Genomic DNA, 20,266 nt, shown 5'->3' with positions numbered 1-20,266 from the left:
AAATGGACAGTACTTAATTCGTCTTAGACGGTTTAATACATTCCACTAAACGAGCCTAATATATTTTTCTTAAAAAGCTTGTAAAAGACGCATTTCATGACACAGGAGTGAGATCAATATATCAAAAGAAAGTTATTTTTATCTGTAATCGATTGACATTTTTAATAGTTAAAATAATAATATTTATACAAGGTAAAATTGATCATGGTTTGAAGTAAAACGCTGCGCTTCGCTGCATGCGCCTAACTTGTTTACGTTTCCAATATGAAAAAATCGCAATTTTCATATTGATAATTTTGACGATTTTCACACGTTTCGAGTTACTAATCAAATGCGAAAAGATAAGTAGTTAAACAAATTTGCTTTTCTATAGGTTTCCTCAGTGTTTCATGCATTTAACCAGTACAGTTAAACCTTCATGAGTCGATGTTCTATGACTCGATATCGACTCATAGAAGCAAATTATTCCATATTAAAAAATATTTTCTGGGTTACTACGATGGTCCCTTCAAACAGCACCACAAGGTTTGTGTATTCCACATCTCGATATTTCCTTGAGTCGATGGTCCCTTCAATATCGACTCATGGAGGTTTTACTGTATTATATTTAGGAGTATTGCTGAAATGCTGCCAGTATTTCAAACCATGGTACGAATTTAGTTCAAACCATGATCGGTGTAGTTCAAACCATGGTACGAATCAAAGTTATATAATTATTGAGTTTTTTTCAATGAAACTAAGCATAAATATGTGAAGCCAGGATGTTTTTAGAAAGATAATGAACTAAGCTTCCATATAAACTAGAGTTTGCAGTTGTAGCATGTCTCTATAATGAAATAAATGAACTTTTTTTGACGGCTCATCTGATTCCTGCCATTTGGTTCAAATCATGATTGGACGGACACCCTAGTTTATTTTGGAATATATTTTTGAAATAGCCCATAAAAAATTTAATTTCTAACCCAAGAAAAACCATCAATATTTCGGTGTGTTTCGTGTCTGTTTCGTGTAAACTAAGAAAATCTGAACTTGTAAAAGTTTTCCTCAGAGATTAAGTATCCATCTCCTCAACGTATTTCGACGGACTCATTATCATAAAATTAACATTGAACATGAGACCAATCATGCATTCTTGAAGTATTTTATTATGTTTGGTCAGTTACAAGCTCGACAACTTTTAATTAACTGATAGGCATTTTGAAGTGATGGAGAAGCATGCCATTCCATGCGTATATAAGCAAAAACTGTAATTTTCCAAAAAGTGTAGCTCATAAACGGCTTGGAGGACCTTTTCAATTTTTTGACTGTAGAATTTTCATTTAAAAAAATAAAAAATAAAACAGTCGTCATTCCCCACCGAAAAAAGTGGTAACCCTCCAATAGAGCTTGCTGACGTTTAATCATCTTTCTCTTTCAAGCGCAAAGGCAGGCTAGGATTTGTTTTCATCGGGAAACATTTCTCGATGAAAACAAATCATATCTTGCCTACGCGCTTGAAAGAGAAAGATGATTAAGCTTCAGCAACCCTTACACCCCTCACATGTTGTGCAAGATTTTTTTATGTACAGGTTATCCGACTTCGTCAGTAGATGGGAATAACCAGCGCGGGGGGGAAACATATATTTTCAGTGCAAAACGTAAACAAACGAGCATAAATTCCATACAAAAATCCAAGATGGCTGAGTTGGGGATATTGCCAAGTCGGATAACCTGTACATAAAAAAAATCTTGCATGTTGTGCATATGCATAAATCGAGTTTCAGCAGGGAATCAATATTCGAGCAACGCCTAACAATATACCCTTTGTCATCAACAAAGTTTGTTACTGACAAACGCACCTTGCAACAAGCCTTTGTCAGAACATGAACACAATATGACAAGAATCATTTGCCTTGCATGCTCTGATATTTCCGAGAATACGAGGCTATTTTTGTAATCAGCGTTAGATTCTGGAATATTTCCATGCAAGTAGAAACTATGATAGCATAAAACCGAAATTTGCTCTAGAGAGAATGCAAAATAACGGAATGAAAAGTTAGCAACAAAATTGAGTTCTTTTTTGACGTGGACAATTTTTTTCGGATCTTTGTCATTATTATCTCAGACAAAAACAAAGCTTTGTCGCTGGTTCTCTTTTGTCGTTTGTTTCGTATGTGCATGGACGAAAAATTGATTCTCTGAGTTTCAGACATTTTTAGTTTACTGCCGCCTCGCAAATGCCCCAAAGTTAGGCACGGAATAAAATTCCAAGATATTTCTTTTTTTTTTTCATACAAAAATCTGCATCTGGGGCTCTTCTCTAGTAGTTCACGAGATTTACAAGGCTTATCGGTAGACTCTTCATCTAGAAGCGTATGGTGTCACTTCTTGCATTTCGCGCAAATTTTATTGGAACAATTATCGATAACTCGATGTCCTGGCCGCAGGACAATTCAAGCAAATTTTGAATTCCTTCTCTTTGGCAATACACTCATAAATTGATAGGTTGACAGATTCAGGACATTCAAAATGCATGTGATTTTTGTAATAAATGAGCTAGAAGATATGACAGAGTAGACTTTTTGGTTGTCGAGTTTAGTAATTGAGGCTTAAATTCTTAGTATTCTATTTAGTCTCAGTTCAATTTTACTCGAAACGTTTGCTTATACACTTTTGTTCAATCAGTTAACACTTGCTGGTTAGCAACTATTCGACCCACAAGAGCGGCCACGCTTGACGATCGTTGCTGCGTAATCCTCTTCGACACGACGAACATTCTAGTTGGTTTATCCGGTTCGACTGGATCAATGTTGGAGCATCCTACAGGTTCCTGGTGGGTACTACACGGTAGTTTCAGGCCTCGAGTAGATCTTCCACTACAACTTCACGGACTGTCCTGCAATGAGGTTTCTTCCTGGATAGAATGCCAAAGGTACTTCTGGTTGCCTTCAGTAAATGAAAACTGGGACACTTTACTGTCACTATTTATGCGGATGATATGATCACTAGCGTATACAACTCAAAAACTAAACTCATTCGATACTAGTGTACTGCTTTTATAGTAAAATTAATCTTCTAGAAAGTTCCTTGAATTTGAAATCGAATACGCACTTGCTGTGGTTTGATGTTGCTGCCATGAAAACGACGCGCGTACTGCGATGTGCCTGCTCCCGTTTCTGCCTACTTTGATGGTAGTTCGATGGCAGTCCTATTCGGTGAACTAGATTGGTTTCGATTATGTTCAATTTGGTTTTACAGCCAGCAAATGCATACAAGGACACGTCTGCAGATGGAGATATCAGCTGTCCAGTCCGAGTTTTAAGGTGGGTTACCAGTCCCAACAAAAAGTTTGTGAAAGTTCCAGGAGTCTCCTTCGATAGGAGCCTCTTATTCCTTTCGCACTTCCGCGAAGTCAAAGTAAGTTGTTGGTCAAGAGTGAACCTGGATCGGACCTTGTCTAAACCTCATTGAACCAATAACAGAAGGCTCCGGGTAAAGATAGGGCAACGTTTGAGCTACGTTCAGGATTGTCACCCTCAACACTAGCTTAGTCTGTCTGCACGATCTTGCTGTACGCTGGCGGCCATCTGCCGCAAAGCCGCCACGTTCACCGCAGCCATCTCTGGGGATTACGGGATTCCTTTCCTCGCTGGAGGGGACCGGTTTCTGTGAATGATGACTGGCGTCGGTCTCCTTCCAGTGGCGCGAATCCATGGAGCATGGAGCGAGAAGCTGGCCCTCAGCAATTATAAATAGCTCCAAAGTTTGCAACTTCCGCACTGCCGTGAATCGCAAGTCAGGCCAATCTGTATATGGCATCCATATACATATGGGACTGACTTGGGAGTTGGGATTCACGGCAGCACAGGGGTGCACTCCATGGCTCTTAGAAGTTCGGTGGCCGAGCTCCTTTCCAGAAATGTCCAAGAACACAGGCTTACGGATGGGTCGGTTTCGGGCCGTGGAGCAGGTATTTTTCCTTTGCATACGATCAGCGTTTCAGTTTAATCCTGATTAGATTTAGCAAAAAACCGAACATATTGTGCACGGGCTTTTAACCAGCGTGATGATGTTGTTCATCGATGAACCACATTGTCTTTTTGGGTACAAAAAAACTTATTATTATTGTTTTTATTTAAGAGACTCGCAGCCCTAGGCTGGCTCATCTCTGAAAGTAAACTTGATTACCCTACTTTTACTGTAATAACTTTTTGCTGTTCATTGCTGACTCTGACTGCATTTAAAGAATCCTTCAAAATTAACACCAAATATAAATTGGAAATGTGTGCTCATTTTCTCATTCCTCAATGATTTTGAGAATGTGATTTAAAGTTTTAAAGTCGACTCTTGAATTTAGGATTTGTCACAGGAAAGCTTCATTGATGTTCCAACAAATCCATCAGAACGGTAGTTGAGGTTTCAAAACTGTTGATCGCGGCCAATGCAGCACCAGCAGTATGTACGTCAACGGTCGATGGAATTTAATGTACGTTGCTTACACTTTTGCAGTATTTTTCCTTTTTTTTCGCCCTGAGCTACCAGCAAAATATCTGCTTTCTTCCGCTTGTTTGCTGCAGCAAGTCTGAGCAGCAGCGCACGGCGACATTGAAAATTGCAGCTGTTTGGCGGAGATTAAAGTTATTTTTATTAGTTTTTCCATCCCCCGGAGCGTACGAGAACGAAATCAAAGGAACGATCTTCACCACCGCTGTGCTGTTCATCATTTTTTTTTCTATTTTACTCTCTATTTGATAGGCGCTTAGAAAAATATGTCAGGTTGTTTCCATTGGAATTTTAAACTCATTTGCTCACTCTATTTTCACACGATTATCATGTGGTTGATGCGTAGATTTGAATTTTCTGACCGTTATCGAGACTGATGCGACGAAAAGTCAAACCATGTGATCGAAATTTATGAAAGAACACAGATTGGCATTGGGTACACACGAATGTCGAGAATCTAACAGCTGATATGGCGATAATTCTTTCCACAAATTTCGATAAAAATTTGTATTTTCTACTGAGATAGATTTTAACGAAGTGGGCAAAAAGTATAATTTTTCGAACAGTACTCTATTTTTTGGACTATTCTTTGATTCGAAAAGTCGATTGAACAATCGAAAATAATCGATCTCTGGAGAATCAATCAAAAATTGTCCACTATGTGCCGCGATAAATGTTAGTCACTCAGCATGACGATCATCGTCATCATCATTGTCACACCATCATCCATCGCCACTGCGTTGGAAGGGAGGATTGGGGAAAATTTGCGTTTTCGGAAAAGTGTCCCCGCACGATGGCACCTGTTGGAACGACGACGCGTCCAACGGTAACGGTTTGCGTTTGCGCAAGCTCGCCCTCCCTTGGGCAGGAACCGACGCCGATTGTGTGACGACATGTGAGCGCGGAGACATCTATTTCGAAAACACACAACCCGGAGAGGACGACTGCCAGGAGTTTTGGACCAGCAGCGACACACTAATTGATTTCTGAACGTTTCCATCTTTATCGTCTATTTTTTCCTCCTTTAAGGCGAAAGGGTGCGATGGAGCGAAGGAAGGTGAAGAATTTTTGGGTAGGAAACAAGTTTGGGACCGGTGCCGTGCCGTCGGTCAGGTCGGAAACACTCCATTGAAGCACATGGCAGTTGGCAACTGCGAGCGGATACGCTATGAATGTCTTTATATTTTCACTAGAAATGCGAACAACGAGTGAGTCAGTAAATTTGAGTCATTCGTAGGACGAAGGATAAAATTAATTGCGTGGTTTGTATTTCACTTGTATAACTAACCAAGAGTAAGCATAAAGATAAAAATCTTCAAGCATAATAATGCTCAAGAATAAGTTATAGAGTTGCAGAACTATCCATCGTATTCCACCTGAACTTTCCTTCAATAACTCGAATATTCTTCCTAATTTGTCTGAAGTGGTCGCGACATTGATCAAAATAAAATTTAGGTTCGCATCTGATACAGTAGTGTCTGAGCTTATTAAAAATTTAATGTGTACCCGCTTGAATGTCCGTTCTGTGGATTGATAGATGGTCACCCCGCGCCATCAAAATTTACCAAACAAAACAGGCGCCCGTCACCATAATTGGGGAGTGTGTTTGTTTATTGTTCAAGCTCATCAAAGAATGTGACCGGTCGGAAAAACTAAACGGAAGAAATTAACACTGTTTTTCTAACCCGCATTCAGTCACGGATGTCGTAAAACTGAAACATCGAAAAATGGGCGTCAACCGTTAAAAAAAGCGTTAACACGCGCGATTCTACCTGTTTTTGGAAATCCATTTTTTTTGCACGCCTTATATTTACTTTACTGAATGCAGATAAAACATTGGTTTTAGCTGCGATCATAAACGCTCATTATTTATTTAACCGTTCGATTGCTTTCTCGCATCGCCGCGCCGGATGGACGGGAACCAGACGATCGTTTTGTTTCAAATTTCTGCCACTGATGCTGGAAGGCACGAGTGAGTGGCGAAGACCAAAAAGATGTGGACCGTCCCATAAGTTCGATTTTGTGACCAGACCGATGGTTTTTTTGGAATCTGATGACGATGATGAGATCTGTGGTGATTTCATCTTCTCGGCGTGTTTTGCACACTCGCCAACACGGCGACGATCGAGTAAAAATAGACGGTTGTCATTGAACGGAGAGTCGAATTCGGGATGTAAACAATCGAATAAATTTCCCGAAATTTGATAAATTTCTCCGTTCCGTCACGGACCATGGATTCTTTGTGGTGTGGCAACCTAATGGCCCATAGTCGACTTTATGAAAAATGTTTTCAATTTATGAGACAACCAAAAAAAAACAAACCATTTAAAAATTATATCAATCATATAGAAGAATTATAAAAGAATGACCAGCAGTATTTTAAATTTGGATTTTTTTACTTCCCGGAAATCATTGGAAATTGGAGATTTTTAAAATATTTCGTGGGAAGTCTTTTTCAGAATTCAGGGTTTTCCTTTCTATAATGTTAATCCTTTCCAGAGTTTCATAATTTCTTTTCCGGGGAGAATTCCTCTTATGAATTCGAAGAATAATTCTTATTGCTTCCTAAAAGTCCCATCCGGTATTTAATGATCTTTTTGAACATCTGGGAATTCAGAGAACTCTTTCCCAAAATTCGTAGAATTCCTTCTTGGGAGTCGGAAAGATCCTTCCCGGAATCGGAAGAAACTCATCTTGTAAAATAGAGAAAACCTTCCAAAAATTTGGCAAATTTCTCTCCGAAATTCGAAGAATTCTTTGGCAGATTATAAAGAATTCTCTCCTGGATTTTGGAGCATCCTTACTGGGATGGAAATTCGTAGAAATCCATTCTGAACCACAATTTCCTTCCCGGAATACAAAGAATTTCTTCCGGTAATTCGGATAATTACTTTCCGGAATCTGGGAAAACGCTTCCTAAAATTCGGAGAATTGTTTTCCGAAATTCTCTGGAATTCGGAAAAACTTTTCCCGGAATTCGGATAAATTCTTTCCTGTATTTGGAAAATACTTACCGGAATCCAGAGAAACCCTTTCCGGAATTCGGAGAACTTAACCGGAATTCGGAGAATTCCTAACCCGCGATTCGAAGAATTCCTTAACTGGAATTCGGAAAATTCCTTAAACGGAATTCGGAGAATTCCTTAACAAGAATTCGAAGAATTCCTTAACTTGAATTCGGAGATTTCCTCAACCGGACTTCGGAAAATTACTTAACAGAAATTTGGAGAATAATTCCTTAACCGATATTCAAAAATTTCCCCTAACCGAAATTCAGAGAACTCGTTCACCGGAATCCGTAAAATTCCTTAACCGAAATTGATAGAATTCATTAATCGGAATTCTGGGAACTTCATTAACCGAAGTTCGAAGAATTTCTTAACCGGAATTTGGGAAATTCCTTAACCGGCATTCGGAGAATTCCTTACCCGAAATTTAAAGATTTCCTTACCCGGAATTCGGAAAATTTCTAAACCGGAATTCGGAGAATTCCATTCTGAAATTCGGAGAATTCCTTAACCGGAATTCAGAGCATTCCTTAGCCAGATTTCGAATTTAGTCTTTATCAACGTTTTTTTTATTGAAATAAGTTCGTCACTTATACGGCCAACTTCTTTCCGTAATTCGAAGAACTCCATTCCAGAATTCGAAGAATTCCTTTTCGTAATTCGGAGAATTCCTTTCCGCAATTCGGAGCATTCCTTTCCGGAGTTCTGAGATTTTTTTTCCGGAATTCAGAGAATTTCTTTCCGTAATTCGAAGAATTCCTTTCCGCAAGCATTCCTTTCCGAGTTTCCAATTTTTTTCCGGAGTTCAGAGAATTGCTTTCCGGAATTCGGAGAATTTTTTCCGGAATTCGGAGATTTTTTTTTCGGAATTCGGAGAATTCCTTTCCGGAATTCAGAGAAATCCTTTCCGAAATTTAGAGAATTTTTTTTCGAAATTTGGAGAATTCATTTTCGAAATTCGGAAAATTCCTTTCCGGAATTAGAAGAATTTCTTCCCGAAATTCTGAGGATTCCTTTCCGGAATTAGGAGAATTTCTGTCCGGAATTCGGAAAATTCCTTTCCGGAATTTGGAGAATTCCATTCCGGAATTTGGAAAATTCCTTTCCGGAATTTGAAGAATCCCTTTCCGGAATTCGGAGAATTCCTTTACGGAATTCGGAGAAATTCTTTTCTGAAGTCGGAGAATTCCTTTCCGGAAGTAGGAGAATTTTTTTTTCAGAAGTCGGAGAATTCCTTTCCGGAAGTCGGATGATTCCTTTCCGGAAGTCGGATGATTCCTTTCCGGAAGTCGAATAATTCCTTTCCGTAATTCGGAGAATTTCTTTGCAGAATTCGGAGAATTCCTTCGTGGAATTTAGAGAATTCCTTTGCGGAGTTTGGAGAATTCCCTTCCGGAATTCAGAGAAATCCCTTCCGGAATTCGAAGAAATCCCTTCCGGCATTCGGAGAAATCCCTTCCGGAATTCAGATAATTCTCTTCCGGAATTCGGATAATTCTGTTCCGGAATTCGGATAATTCTCTTCCGGAATTCGGATAATTCTCTTCCGGAATTCGGATAATTCTCTTCCGGAATTCGGAGAATTCCCTTCCGGAATTCGGAGAACTCCCTTCCGGAATTCAGATAATTCCCTTCCGGAATCCGGAGAATTCCCTTCCGGAATTCGGAGAATTCACTTCCGGAATTCGAGGAATTCCTTTGCGCAATTCGGAGAATTCCTTTGCGCAATTCGGAGAAATCCTTTGCGGAATTCGGAGAATTCCTTTGCGGAATTCGGAGAATTTCTTTCCGGAATTCGGAGAATTCCATTCCGGAATTTGGAAAATTCCTTTCCGGAATTCGGAAGTCGGGGAATTCCTTTCCGGAATTCTGAGATTTCCTTTCCGGAATTCAAAGAAGCCCTTCCCGGAATTCAGAGAATCCTTTTGCAGAATTCGGAAGTCGGGGAATTCCCTTCCGGAATTCGGAGAATTTCTTTCCAGAATTTGGAGAATTCCCTTCCGGAATTTGGAGAATTCCCTTTCGGAATTTGGAGAATTCCCTTCCAGAATTCGGAGAATTCCCTTCCCCGGAATTCGGAATTCCTTTCCGGAATTCGGAATTCTTTTCCGGAATTCGGAGAATTCCCTTCCCCGGAATTCGGAATTCCTTTCCGGAATTCGGGTAATTCCTTTCCGGAATTCGGGTAATTCCTTTCCGGAATTCGGGGAATTCCTTTACGGAATTCGGAGAATTCCTTTCCAGAATTCGGAGAATTCCTTTCCGGATTTCGGAGAATTCCTTTCCAGAATTCGGAGAATTCCTTTCCGGAATTCGGAGAATTCCCTTTCGGAATTTGGAGAATTCCCTTCCAGAATTCGGAGAATTCCCTTCCCCGGAATTCGGAGAATTCCTTTCCGGAATTCAGAGAATTCCTTTCCGGAATTCGGAGAATTCCTTTCCGGAATTTGGAGAATTCCCTTTCGGAATTTGGAGAATTCCCTTCCAGAATTCGGAGAATTCCCTTCCCCGGAATTCGGAATTCCTTTCCGGAATTCGGAATTCCTTTCCGGAATTCGGAGAAATCCTTTCCGGAATTTAGGTAAATCCTTTCCGGAATTCGGGGAATTCCTTTCCGGAATTCGGAAGTCGGGGAATTCCTTTCCGGAATTCTGAGATTTCCTTTCCGGAATTCAAAGAAGCCCTTCCCGGAATTCAGAGAATCCTTTTGCAGAATTCGGAAGTCGGGGAATTCCCTTCCGGAATTCGGAGAATTCCTTTCCAGAATTTGGAGAATTCCCTTCCGGAATTCGGAGAATTCCTTTCCGGAATTCGGAGAATTCCCTTCTGGAATTCGGAGAATTCCCTTCCGGAATTTGGAGAATTCCCTTTCGGAATTTGGAGAATTCCCTTCCAAAATTCGGAGAATTCCCTTCCCCGGAATTCGGAATTCCTTTCCGGAATTCGGAATTCGGAGAATTCCTTTCCGGAATTTAGGTAAATCCTTTCCGGAATTCGGGGAATTCCTTTCCGGAATTCGGAAGTCGGGGAATTCCTTTCCGGAATTCTGAGATTTCCTTTCCGGAATTCAAAGAAGCCCTTCCCGGAATTCAGAGAATCCTTTTGCAGAATTCGGAAGTCGGGGAATTCCCTTCCGGAATTCGGAGAATTCCTTTCCAGAATTTGGAGAATTCCCTTCCGGAATTCGGAGAATTCCTTACCGGAATTCGGAGAATTCCCTTCTGGAATTCGGAGAATTCCCTTCCGGAATTTGGAGAATTCCCTTTCGGAATTTGGAGAATTCCCTTCCAGAATTCGGAGAATTCCCTTCCCCGGAATTCGGAATTCCTTTCCGGAATTCGGAATTCCTTTCCGGAATTCGGAGAATTCCTTTCCAGAATTCGGAGAATTCCCTTCCCCGGAATTCGGAATTCCTTTCCGGAATTCGGGTAATTCCTTTCCGGAATTCGGGGAATTCCTTTACGGAATTCGGGGAATTCCTTTACGGAATTCGGAGAATTCCTTTCCAGAATTCGGAGAATTCCTTTCCAGAATTCGGAGAATTCCTTTCCGGAATTCGGAGAATTCCTTTCCGGAATTCGGAGAATTCCTTTCCAGAATTCGGAGAATTCCTTTCCGGAATTCGGAGAATTCCCTTTCGAAATTTGGAGAATTCCCTTCCAGAATTCGGAGAATTCCCTTCCCCGGAATTGGGCCCTCCTTAGCCGTGCGGTAAGACGCGTGGCTACAAAGCAAGACCATGCTGAGGGTGGCTGGGTTCGATTCCCGGTGCCGGTCTAGGCAATTTTCGGATTGGAAATTGTCTCGACTTCCCTGGGCATAAAAGTATCATCGTGTTAGCCTCATGATATACGAATGCAAAAATGGTAACCTGGCTTAGAAACCTCGCAGTTAATAACTGTGGAAGTGCTTAATGAACACTAAGCTGCGAGGCGGCTATGTCCCAGTGTGGGGATGTTAATGCCAATAAGAAGAAGAAGGAATTCGGAGAATTCCTTTCCGGAATTCAGAGAATTCCTTTCCGGAATTCGGAGAATTCCTTTCCGGAATTTGGAGAATTCCCTTTCGGAATTTGGAGAATTCCCTTCCAGAATTCGGAGAATTCCCTTCCCCGGAATTCGGAATTCCTTTCCGGAATTCGGAATTCCTTTCCGGAATTCGGAGAATTCCTTTCCGGAATTTAGGTAAATCCTTTCCGGAATTCGGGGAATTCCTTTCCGGAATTCGGAGAATTCCTTTCCGGAATTCGGAGAATTCCTTTCCGGAATTCGGAGAATTCCTTTCCGGAATTAGGAGAATTCCTTTCCGGAATTCGGAGAATTCCTTTCCGGAATTCGGAGAATTCCTTTCCGGAATTCGGAGAATTCCTTTCCGGAATTCGGAGAATTCCTTTCCAGAATTCGGAAAATTCCTTTCCGGAATTCGGAGAATTCCTTTCCGGAATTCGGAGAATTCCTTTCCGGAATTCGGAGAATTCCTTTCCGGAATTCGGAGAATTCCTTTCCGGAATTCGGAGAATTCCATTTCGGAATTCGGATGATTCCTTTTCGGAATTCGGATGATTCCTTTTCCGAATTCGGAAAATTCCTTTTCCGAATTCGGAGAATTCCTTTCCGGAATTCGGAGAATTCCTTTCCGGAATTCGGAGAATTCCTTTCCGGAATTCGGAGAATTCCTTTCCGGAATTCGGAGAATTCCTTTCCGGAATTCGGAGAATTCCTTTCCGGAATTCGGAGAATTCCTTTCCAGAATTCGAAGAATTCCTTTCCAGAATTCGAAGAATTCCTTTCCCGAATTCGGATAATTCCTTTCTCGAATTCGGAGAATTCCTTTCCCGAATTCGGAGAATTCCTTTCTCGAATTCGGAGAATTCCTTTCTCGAATTCGGAGAATTCCTTTTCCGGAATTTAGGGAATTCCTTTCCGAAATTCGGAGAATTCCCTTCCGGAATTCGGAAAATTCTCTTCTGGAATTCGGAAAATTCCTTTCCGGAATTCGGAGAATTCCTTTCCGGAATTCGGAGAATGAATTCCCTTCCGGAATTCGAAGAATGAATTCCCTTCCGGAATTCGGAGAATTCCCTTCCGGAATTCGGAAAATTCCCTTCCGGAATTTGGAGAATTCCCTTCCGGAATTCGTAGAATTCTCTTCCGGAATTCGGAGAATTCTTTTTCGGAATTCGGAGGATTCCTTTTCGGAATTCGGAGAATTCCTTTCCGGAGTTCGGAGAATTCCTTTCCGGAATTCGGAGAATTCCTTTCCGGAATTCGGAGAATTCCTTTCCGGAATTCGGAGAATTCCTTTCCGGAATTCGGAGAATTCCTTTCCGGAATTCGGAGAATTCCTTTCCGGAATTCGGAGAATTCCTTTCCGGAATTCGGAGAATTCCTTTTCGGAATTCGGAGAATTCCTTTCCGGAATTCGGAGAATTCCTTTCCGGAATTCGGAGAATTCCTTTCCGGAATTAGGAGAATTCCTTTCCGGAATTCGGAGAATTCCTTTCCGGAATTCAAAGAATTCCTTTCCCGAATTCAAAGAATTCCTTTCCCGAATTCGGAGAATTTTTTTCCCGAATTCGGAGAATTCTTTTCCCGAATTCGGAGAATTCCTTCCCGAATTCGGAGAATTCCTTCCCGAATTCGGAGAATTCCTTTCCCGAATTCGGAGAATTTCTTTCCGGAATTCGGAGAATCTTTTTCCGGATGTCAAAGAATTCCTTCCCGGAATTCAGGGAATTCCTTTCCGGAATTCGGAGAATTCCTTTCCGGAAATCGGAGAATTCCTTTCCGGAATTCGGAAAATTCCTTTCCGGAATTCAGAGAATTCCTTTTCGGAATTCGGAGAATTTCTTTCCGGAATTCGGAGAATTCCTTTCCGGAATTCGGAGAATTCCTTTCCGGAATTCGGAAAATTCCTTTCCGGAATTCGGAAAATTCCTTTCCGGAATTCGGAGAATTCCTTTCCGGAATTCGGAGAATTCCTTTCCGGAATTCGGAGAATTCCTTTCCGGAATTTGGAGAATTACTTTCCGGAATTCGGAGAATTCCTTTCCGGAATTCGGAGAATTCCTTTCTGGAATTAGGGGAATTCCTTTCCGGAATTCGGAAAATTCCTTTCCGGAATTCAAAGAATTCCTTTCCCGAATTCGGAGAATTTTTTCCCGAATTCGGAGAATTCTTTTCCCGAATTCGGAAAATTCCTTTCCCGAATTTGGAGAATTTCTTTCCGGAATTCGGAGAATCCTTTTCCGGATGTCAAAGAATTCATTCCCGGAATTCAGGGAATTCCTTTCCGGAATTCGGAGAATTCCTTTCCGGAATTCGGAGAATTCCTTTCCGGAAATCGGAGAATTCCTTTCCGGAATTCGGAGAATTCCTTTCCGGAATTCGGAGAATTCCTTTCCGGAATTCGGAGAATTCCTTTCCGGAAGTCGGAGAATTCCTTTCCGGAATTCGGAGAATTCCTTTCCGGAAATCGGAGAGTTCCTTTCCGGAATTCGGAGAATTCCTTTCCGGAATTCGGAGAATTCCATTCCGGAATTCGGAGAATTCCTTTCCAGAATTTGAAGAATTCCTTCCAATTCCTTTCCCGAATTCGGATGATTCCTTTCTCGAATTCGGAGAATTCCTTTTCCGAATTCGGAGACTTCCTTTCCGGAATTCGGAGAATTCCTTTCCGGAATTCGGAGAATTCTTTTCCGGAATTTAGGGAATTCCTTTCCGGAATTCGGAGAATTCCCTTCCGGAATTCGGAAAATTCTCTTCCGGAATTCGGAGAATTCCCTTCCGGAATTCGGAGAATTCCCTTCCGGAATTCGGAGAATTCCCTTCCGGAATTCGGAGAATTCCCTTCCGGAATTCGGAGATTTCTTTTCCGGAATTCGGAGAATTCTTTTTCGGAATTCGGAGGATTCCTTTCCGGAATTCGGAGAATTCCTTTCCGGAATTCGGAGAATTCCTTTCCGGAATTCGGAGAATTCCTTTCCGGAATTCGGAGAATTCCTTTCCGGAATTCGGAGAATTCCTTTCCGGAATTCGGAGAATTCCTTTCCGGAATTCGGAGAATTCCTTTCCGGAATTCGGAGAATTACTTTCCGGAAATCGGAGAATTCCCTTCCGGAATTAGGAGAATTCCTTTCCGGAATTCGGAGAATTCCTTTCCGGAATTCGGAGAATTCCTTTCCGGAATTCAAAGAATTCCTTTCCCGAATTCGGAGAATTTTTTTCCCGAATTCGGAGAATTCTTTTCCCGAATTCGGAGAATTCCTTTCCCGAATTTGGAGAAATTCTTTCCGGAATTCGGAGAATCCTTTTCCGGATGTCAAAGAATTCCTTCCCGGAATTCAGGGAATTCCTTTCCGAAATTCGGAGAATTCCTTTCCGGAATTCGGAGAATTCCTTTCCGGAATTCGGAGAATTCCTTTCCGGAAATCGGAGAATTCCTTTCCGGAATTCGAAAAATTCCTTTCCGGAATTCGGAAAATTCCTTTCCGGAATTCGGAGAATTCCTTTTCGGAATTCGGAGAATTTCTTTCCGGAATTCGGAGAATTTCTTTCCGGAATTCAGAGAATTCCTTTGCGGAATTCGGAGAATTCCTTTCCGGAATTCGGAGAATTCCTTTCTCGAATTCGGAGAATTCCTTTCCGGAATTCAGAGAATTCCTTTCTGGAATTCGGAGAATTCCTTTTCCGGAAATCGGAGAATTCCTATCCGGAATTCGGAAAATTCCTTTCCGGAATTCGGAGAATTCCCTTCCGGAATTCGGAGAATTCCCTTCCGGAATTCGGAGAATTCCCTTCTGGAATTCGGAGTATTCCCTTCCGGAATTCGGAGTATTCCCTTCCGGAATTCGGAGTATTCCCTTCCGGAATTCGGAGAATTCCCTTCCGGAATTTGGAGAATTCCCTTCCGGAATTCGGAGAATTCGCTTCCAGAATTCGGAGAATTCCCTTCCGGAATTCGGAGAATTCCCTTCCGGAATTCGGAGAATTCCCTTCCGGAATTCGGAGAATTCCCTTCCGGAATTCGGAGAATTCCCTTGCGGTTCCCTTCCCTTCCGGAATTCGGAGTATTCCCTTCCGGAATTCGGAGTATTCCCTTCCGGAATTCGGAGAATTCCCTTCCGGAATTCGGAGAATTCCCTTCCGGAATTCGGAGAATTCCCTTCCGGAATTCGGAGAATTCCCTTCCGGAATTCGGAGAATTCCCTTCCGGAATTCGGAGAATTCTCTTCCGGAATTCAGGGAATTCCTTTTCGGAATTCGGAGAATTCTTTTTCGGAATTCGGAGGATTCCTTTTCGGAATTCGGAGAATTCCTTTCCGGAATTCGGAGAATTCCTTTCCCGAATTCGGAGAATTCCTTTCCGGAATTCGGAAAATTCCTTTCCGGAATTCGGAAAATTCCTTTCCGGAATTCGGAGAATTCTTTTCCCGAATTCGGAGAATTCTTTTCCCGAATTCGGAGAATTCCTTTCCCGAATTTGGAGAATTTCTTTCCGGAATTCGGAGAATCCTTTTCCGGATGTCAAAGAATTCCTTCCCGGAATTCATGGAATTCCTTTCCGGAATTCGGAGAATTCCTTTCCGGAAATCGGAGAATTCCTTTCCGGAATTCGGAAAATTCCTTTCCGGAATTCAGAGAATTCCTTTTCGGAATTCGAAGAATTTCTTTCCGGAATTCAGAGAATTCCTTTGTGGAATTCGGAGAATTCCTTTCCGGAATTCGGAGAATTCCTTTCTCGAATTCGGAGAATTCCTTTCCGGAATTTGGAGAATTCCTTTCCGGAATTCGGAGAATTCCTTTCCGGAATTCGGAGAATTCCTTTCTGGAATTCGGAGAATTTCCTTCCGGAATTTGGAAAATTTCTTTCCGGAATTCGGAAAATTCCTTTCCAGAATTCGGAGAATTCCTTTCCAGAATTCGGAGAATTCCTTTCCGGAATTCGGACCTTTCCGAAATTCGGAGAATTCCTTTCTGGAATTCGGAGAATTCCTTTCCGGAATTCGGAGCATTCCTTTCCGGAATTCGGAGAATTCCTTTCCGGAATTCGGAGAATTCCTTTCCGGAATTCGGAGAATTCCTTTCCGGAATTCGGAGAATTCCTTTCCGGAATTCGGAGAATTCCTTTCCGGAATTCGGAGAATTCCTTTCCGGAATTCGGAGAATTCCTTTCCGGAATTCGGAGAATTCCTTTCCGGAATTCGGAGAATTCCTTTCCGGAATTCGGAGAATTCCTTTCCGGAATTCGGAGAATTCCTTTCCGGAATTCGGAGAATTCCTTTCCGGAATTCGGAGAATTCCTTCCGGAATTCGGAGAATTTCTTGCGGAATTCGTGTAGAATTCCTTCCGGAATTCGGAGAATTCCTTCCCGGAATTCGGAGAATTCCTTCCCGGAATTCGGAGAACTCCTTCCCGGAATTCGGAGAATTCCTTCCCGGAATTCGGAGAATTCCTTCCCGGAATTCGGAGAATTCCTTTCCAGAATTCGGAGAATTCCTTTCCAGAATTCGGAGAATTCCTTTCCAGAATTCGGAGAATTCCTTTCCAGAATTCGGAGAATTCCTTTCCGGAATTCGGAGAATTCCTTTCCGGAATTCGGAGAATTCCTTTCCAGAATTCGGAGAATTCCTTTCCGGAATTCGGAGAATTCCTTTCCGGAATTCGGAGAATTCCTTTCCGGAATTCGGAGAATTCCTTTCCGGAATTCGGAGAATTCCTTTCCGGAATTCGGAGAATTTCTTTCCGGATTTCGAAGAATTCCTTTCCGGAATTCGGAGAATTCCTTTCCGGAATTCAAAGAATTCCTTTCCGGAATTCAAAGAATTCCTTTCCAAAATTCTAAGAATTCCTTTCCAGAATTCTAAGAATTCCTTTCCAGAATTCTAAAAATTCCTTTCCAGAATTCTAAGAATTCCTTTCCCAAATTCGGAGAATTCCTTTCCCGAATTCGGAGATTTCCTTTCCCGAATTCGTAGAATTCCTTTCCCGAATTCGGAGAATTCCTTTCCCGAATTCGGAGAATTTATTTCCAGAATTCGGAGAATTCCTTTCTCAAATTCGGAGAATTCCTTTCTCGAATGCGGAGAATTCCTTTCCCAAATTCGGAGAATTCTATTCCAAATTTCCAAATTTTGAATATTTTCCTTTTGGAATTCGTAGATTTTTTCCGGACTTCGGAGAATTTTTTTCCTGAATTCGGAGAACTTCTTTCCGTAATTCTAAGAGTTCCTTTGCGGAGTTATGTTTTTCGGAATTTGAAGTGAGTAATCTTTGTACTTTTCACATCTCACTACTTAGGGGCCGTACACATATTACGTAAGCACTTATGGGGGGAGGGAGGGTTCGTCATTTTCTTACGCACCATATAAATAAAAAGTCATTTGCATGAAAAAAATCTTACAAGGGGTGATGGGGGATCAAAAAACCCAGCTTACATAATATGTGTACGACCCCTTATTTCTTTATTAATGATATAAGTGTATTACTTCTACATGAAGTTAAATGATTTACAATGATATGGAAATACTAATATCATCTTCCAAACAGAGACGTTAGGATGGTTCAAAAAATCGATTTTGCTCCACAGTGCTCATTTGATTTTTTTCACCATGTTCTGAGTGTCCTCTGAAAATTTGAGCTCATTTGGATTAAAACTGATTTAGCACAAGCCGTTTCAAGTTATCATGCAAACTAGTATGGGGAAATTTATTTTTTCATTATACTGTTAATGACGTTTCCCCATTAAGCGCAGGTTAAAATAAAACCTACATAGCTAAAAGGAATACTCAACAGCTTTCGTCCAACGAAAACCACATGTTGATTAATCGCCCCAATAATTAGTAATCGATTTTTAGATAGGATGCGAAACTTTAGTCATGATCGCCAAACTTCGCCAAACGTCGTCATCACAAATATTGCCCTCCGCTCGCTTCCAAAATCGACTTCAATCAACTTTCGTTCGTAAGTGCTTTCGTACAAAAATAAGAATATGTTTATTTCAAATGTTTTTGTACACTGTCTTAATATTTATTTAAATCAGTCAAAAATTTAATAAATATTAATATTGATCAACAAAACCCAAAAAATATCAAAAATCCAACAAATATCAATATTAGTCGGATAGAAATCAGCTCGACTACGAATTCGAGTTTCGGTCGCTTTTCTCAAACGTACACCGCCAACCTTCCAGTTGGTCAGTAAATTTACTTCTCCGAGTTGTGGATTCTACGCTTCTACAAATTACCAAGCTTCTCCTCCGTCACGAAATATTATTCATCACATCGAACACCTGCTGCCGCACGCCTGCTGCTTCCTGTGGCACACGACATTGTTAGCGGAATGTAAACAACAATAACCGAACTCTTAGTGGGTGGAAGTGGCATGTAGGGGAAAGTTGTCCAAAATGTCGGTAGGCGTAGGAAGTCGTAGATCGTAGAAACATTTAACTGACGGATTATTATGATCGGATAGTTTCGCCGCATGCAGATATGAGCAAATTAAATTCCATTCGATAAATATTGAACCACCATCACCCATGGCTCGATTAAGATCCAGTTCCTATCGACCGAACCGTTCTCCTGTCCATACTCGACGGAGGACAGAACCTTATGCAACAAGTAGCGATAAATAGTCGCATTTTCCCAGAGGCCGCACCACTCACCGTATAGTGTGGTAATCGCGCGATCGTTAGTGGTTGGAGTGAGTTCCCACATTCTATCACTCCATCAAAAATGACCACAACTCGTCGGCGGCGGAAGCCGCGCAACACGGCGCAGCAACTTTGTAGTGGTGTTGAAGCGCTGCGCCGAGTCGGCATCCTCCACAGTATATTGTAGAGGGTGGTGATTTTTTTTCCGTCGCTGCTCTCGGTTTTCCATCGTTTCATCCAGGCAAACAGCAACCAAGGGAGCGGACGCTTGATGATGATCATCATCCATCCAAGCGTGATATGATGGCAGGGCGCATACTCTCGCGCTCTCCGTGGCCTCGGATGCGTGGAAATTTCGGTGGGAATTTTGGAAGAACGACACTCGCCCGGTGGGGTGCGGGTGGGTTTTCTTTTTTTGGGGGAAGAAATGCGGCTCGGGAATATTTTTTCTCCAACACCAGCGCAGAAGAAAATTTACACCGCTGCTCAATCGCGATTCCGGTGTTGCAATAAGCGGACGCCCAGTGTCCAGAATATTTTGTCTCATTTATAAAACGTTGCTAGGAACGTTCGGACGTACAATCGGATATACGCGGGCCTCGGTCTCTCTTATTGTCCTTTTTTGTGCGTGTGGCCATTTCTTGTCCAGTTCGGTTTGGTCCGTTGCCTTGGCTGCCGCTGCTGCTGGACGAAAACCCAAGACCCTAGTTCTGCTGGCGTGAGTGAGAGGGTTCGCTGCCGTTCAGATTACTACGCTGGTGTCGCCATCGGTTTCCGCGTTGACCATAAAAGGAGATCGAATTAGTCGTGCTGGACAACGGAAAAAGGTGCATTTTTTGATGCACTTGTGAGATCATACTCCGGAAGTGGTGCGTAGTAGGGTAGCAGGAAAGGACGGCGAACGGAAGAACCGGACATCAGGGGTGAAGTGTCAGTAATCGTACCCTGGAGCAAAAGAGAGTGAGAGAAATCGGCCTGGAAAATCGGCGCTAAATCGAACCAAATTAATTGTACGTAGTACGCCCTCCTCTTCGATCGTTAGCTCGATCGTCACGTGGAAGGGTGTGAGTGAGTGTGACTTCATTGATCATTCTGGAATACTTTTTTTCGATTTTCAACGTTCTTC

General features: G+C 41.9%; 1 protein-coding gene across 11 annotated transcripts in view; it reads left to right on the top strand.

The window, feature by feature from the left end:
- Nucleotides 1–20,266, top strand: part of LOC134203753 (filamin-A) — a 352,847-nt gene that overhangs the window by 293,334 nt on the left and 39,247 nt on the right. The gene's annotated exons all lie outside the window — the stretch shown is intronic.

The sequence above is a fragment of the Armigeres subalbatus genome, chromosome 1 (genome assembly GCF_024139115.2).
Source record: "Armigeres subalbatus isolate Guangzhou_Male chromosome 1, GZ_Asu_2, whole genome shotgun sequence".
NCBI lineage: Eukaryota > Metazoa > Arthropoda > Insecta > Diptera > Culicidae > Armigeres > Armigeres subalbatus.
This window is presented reverse-complemented; position numbering and strand designations above follow the sequence as displayed.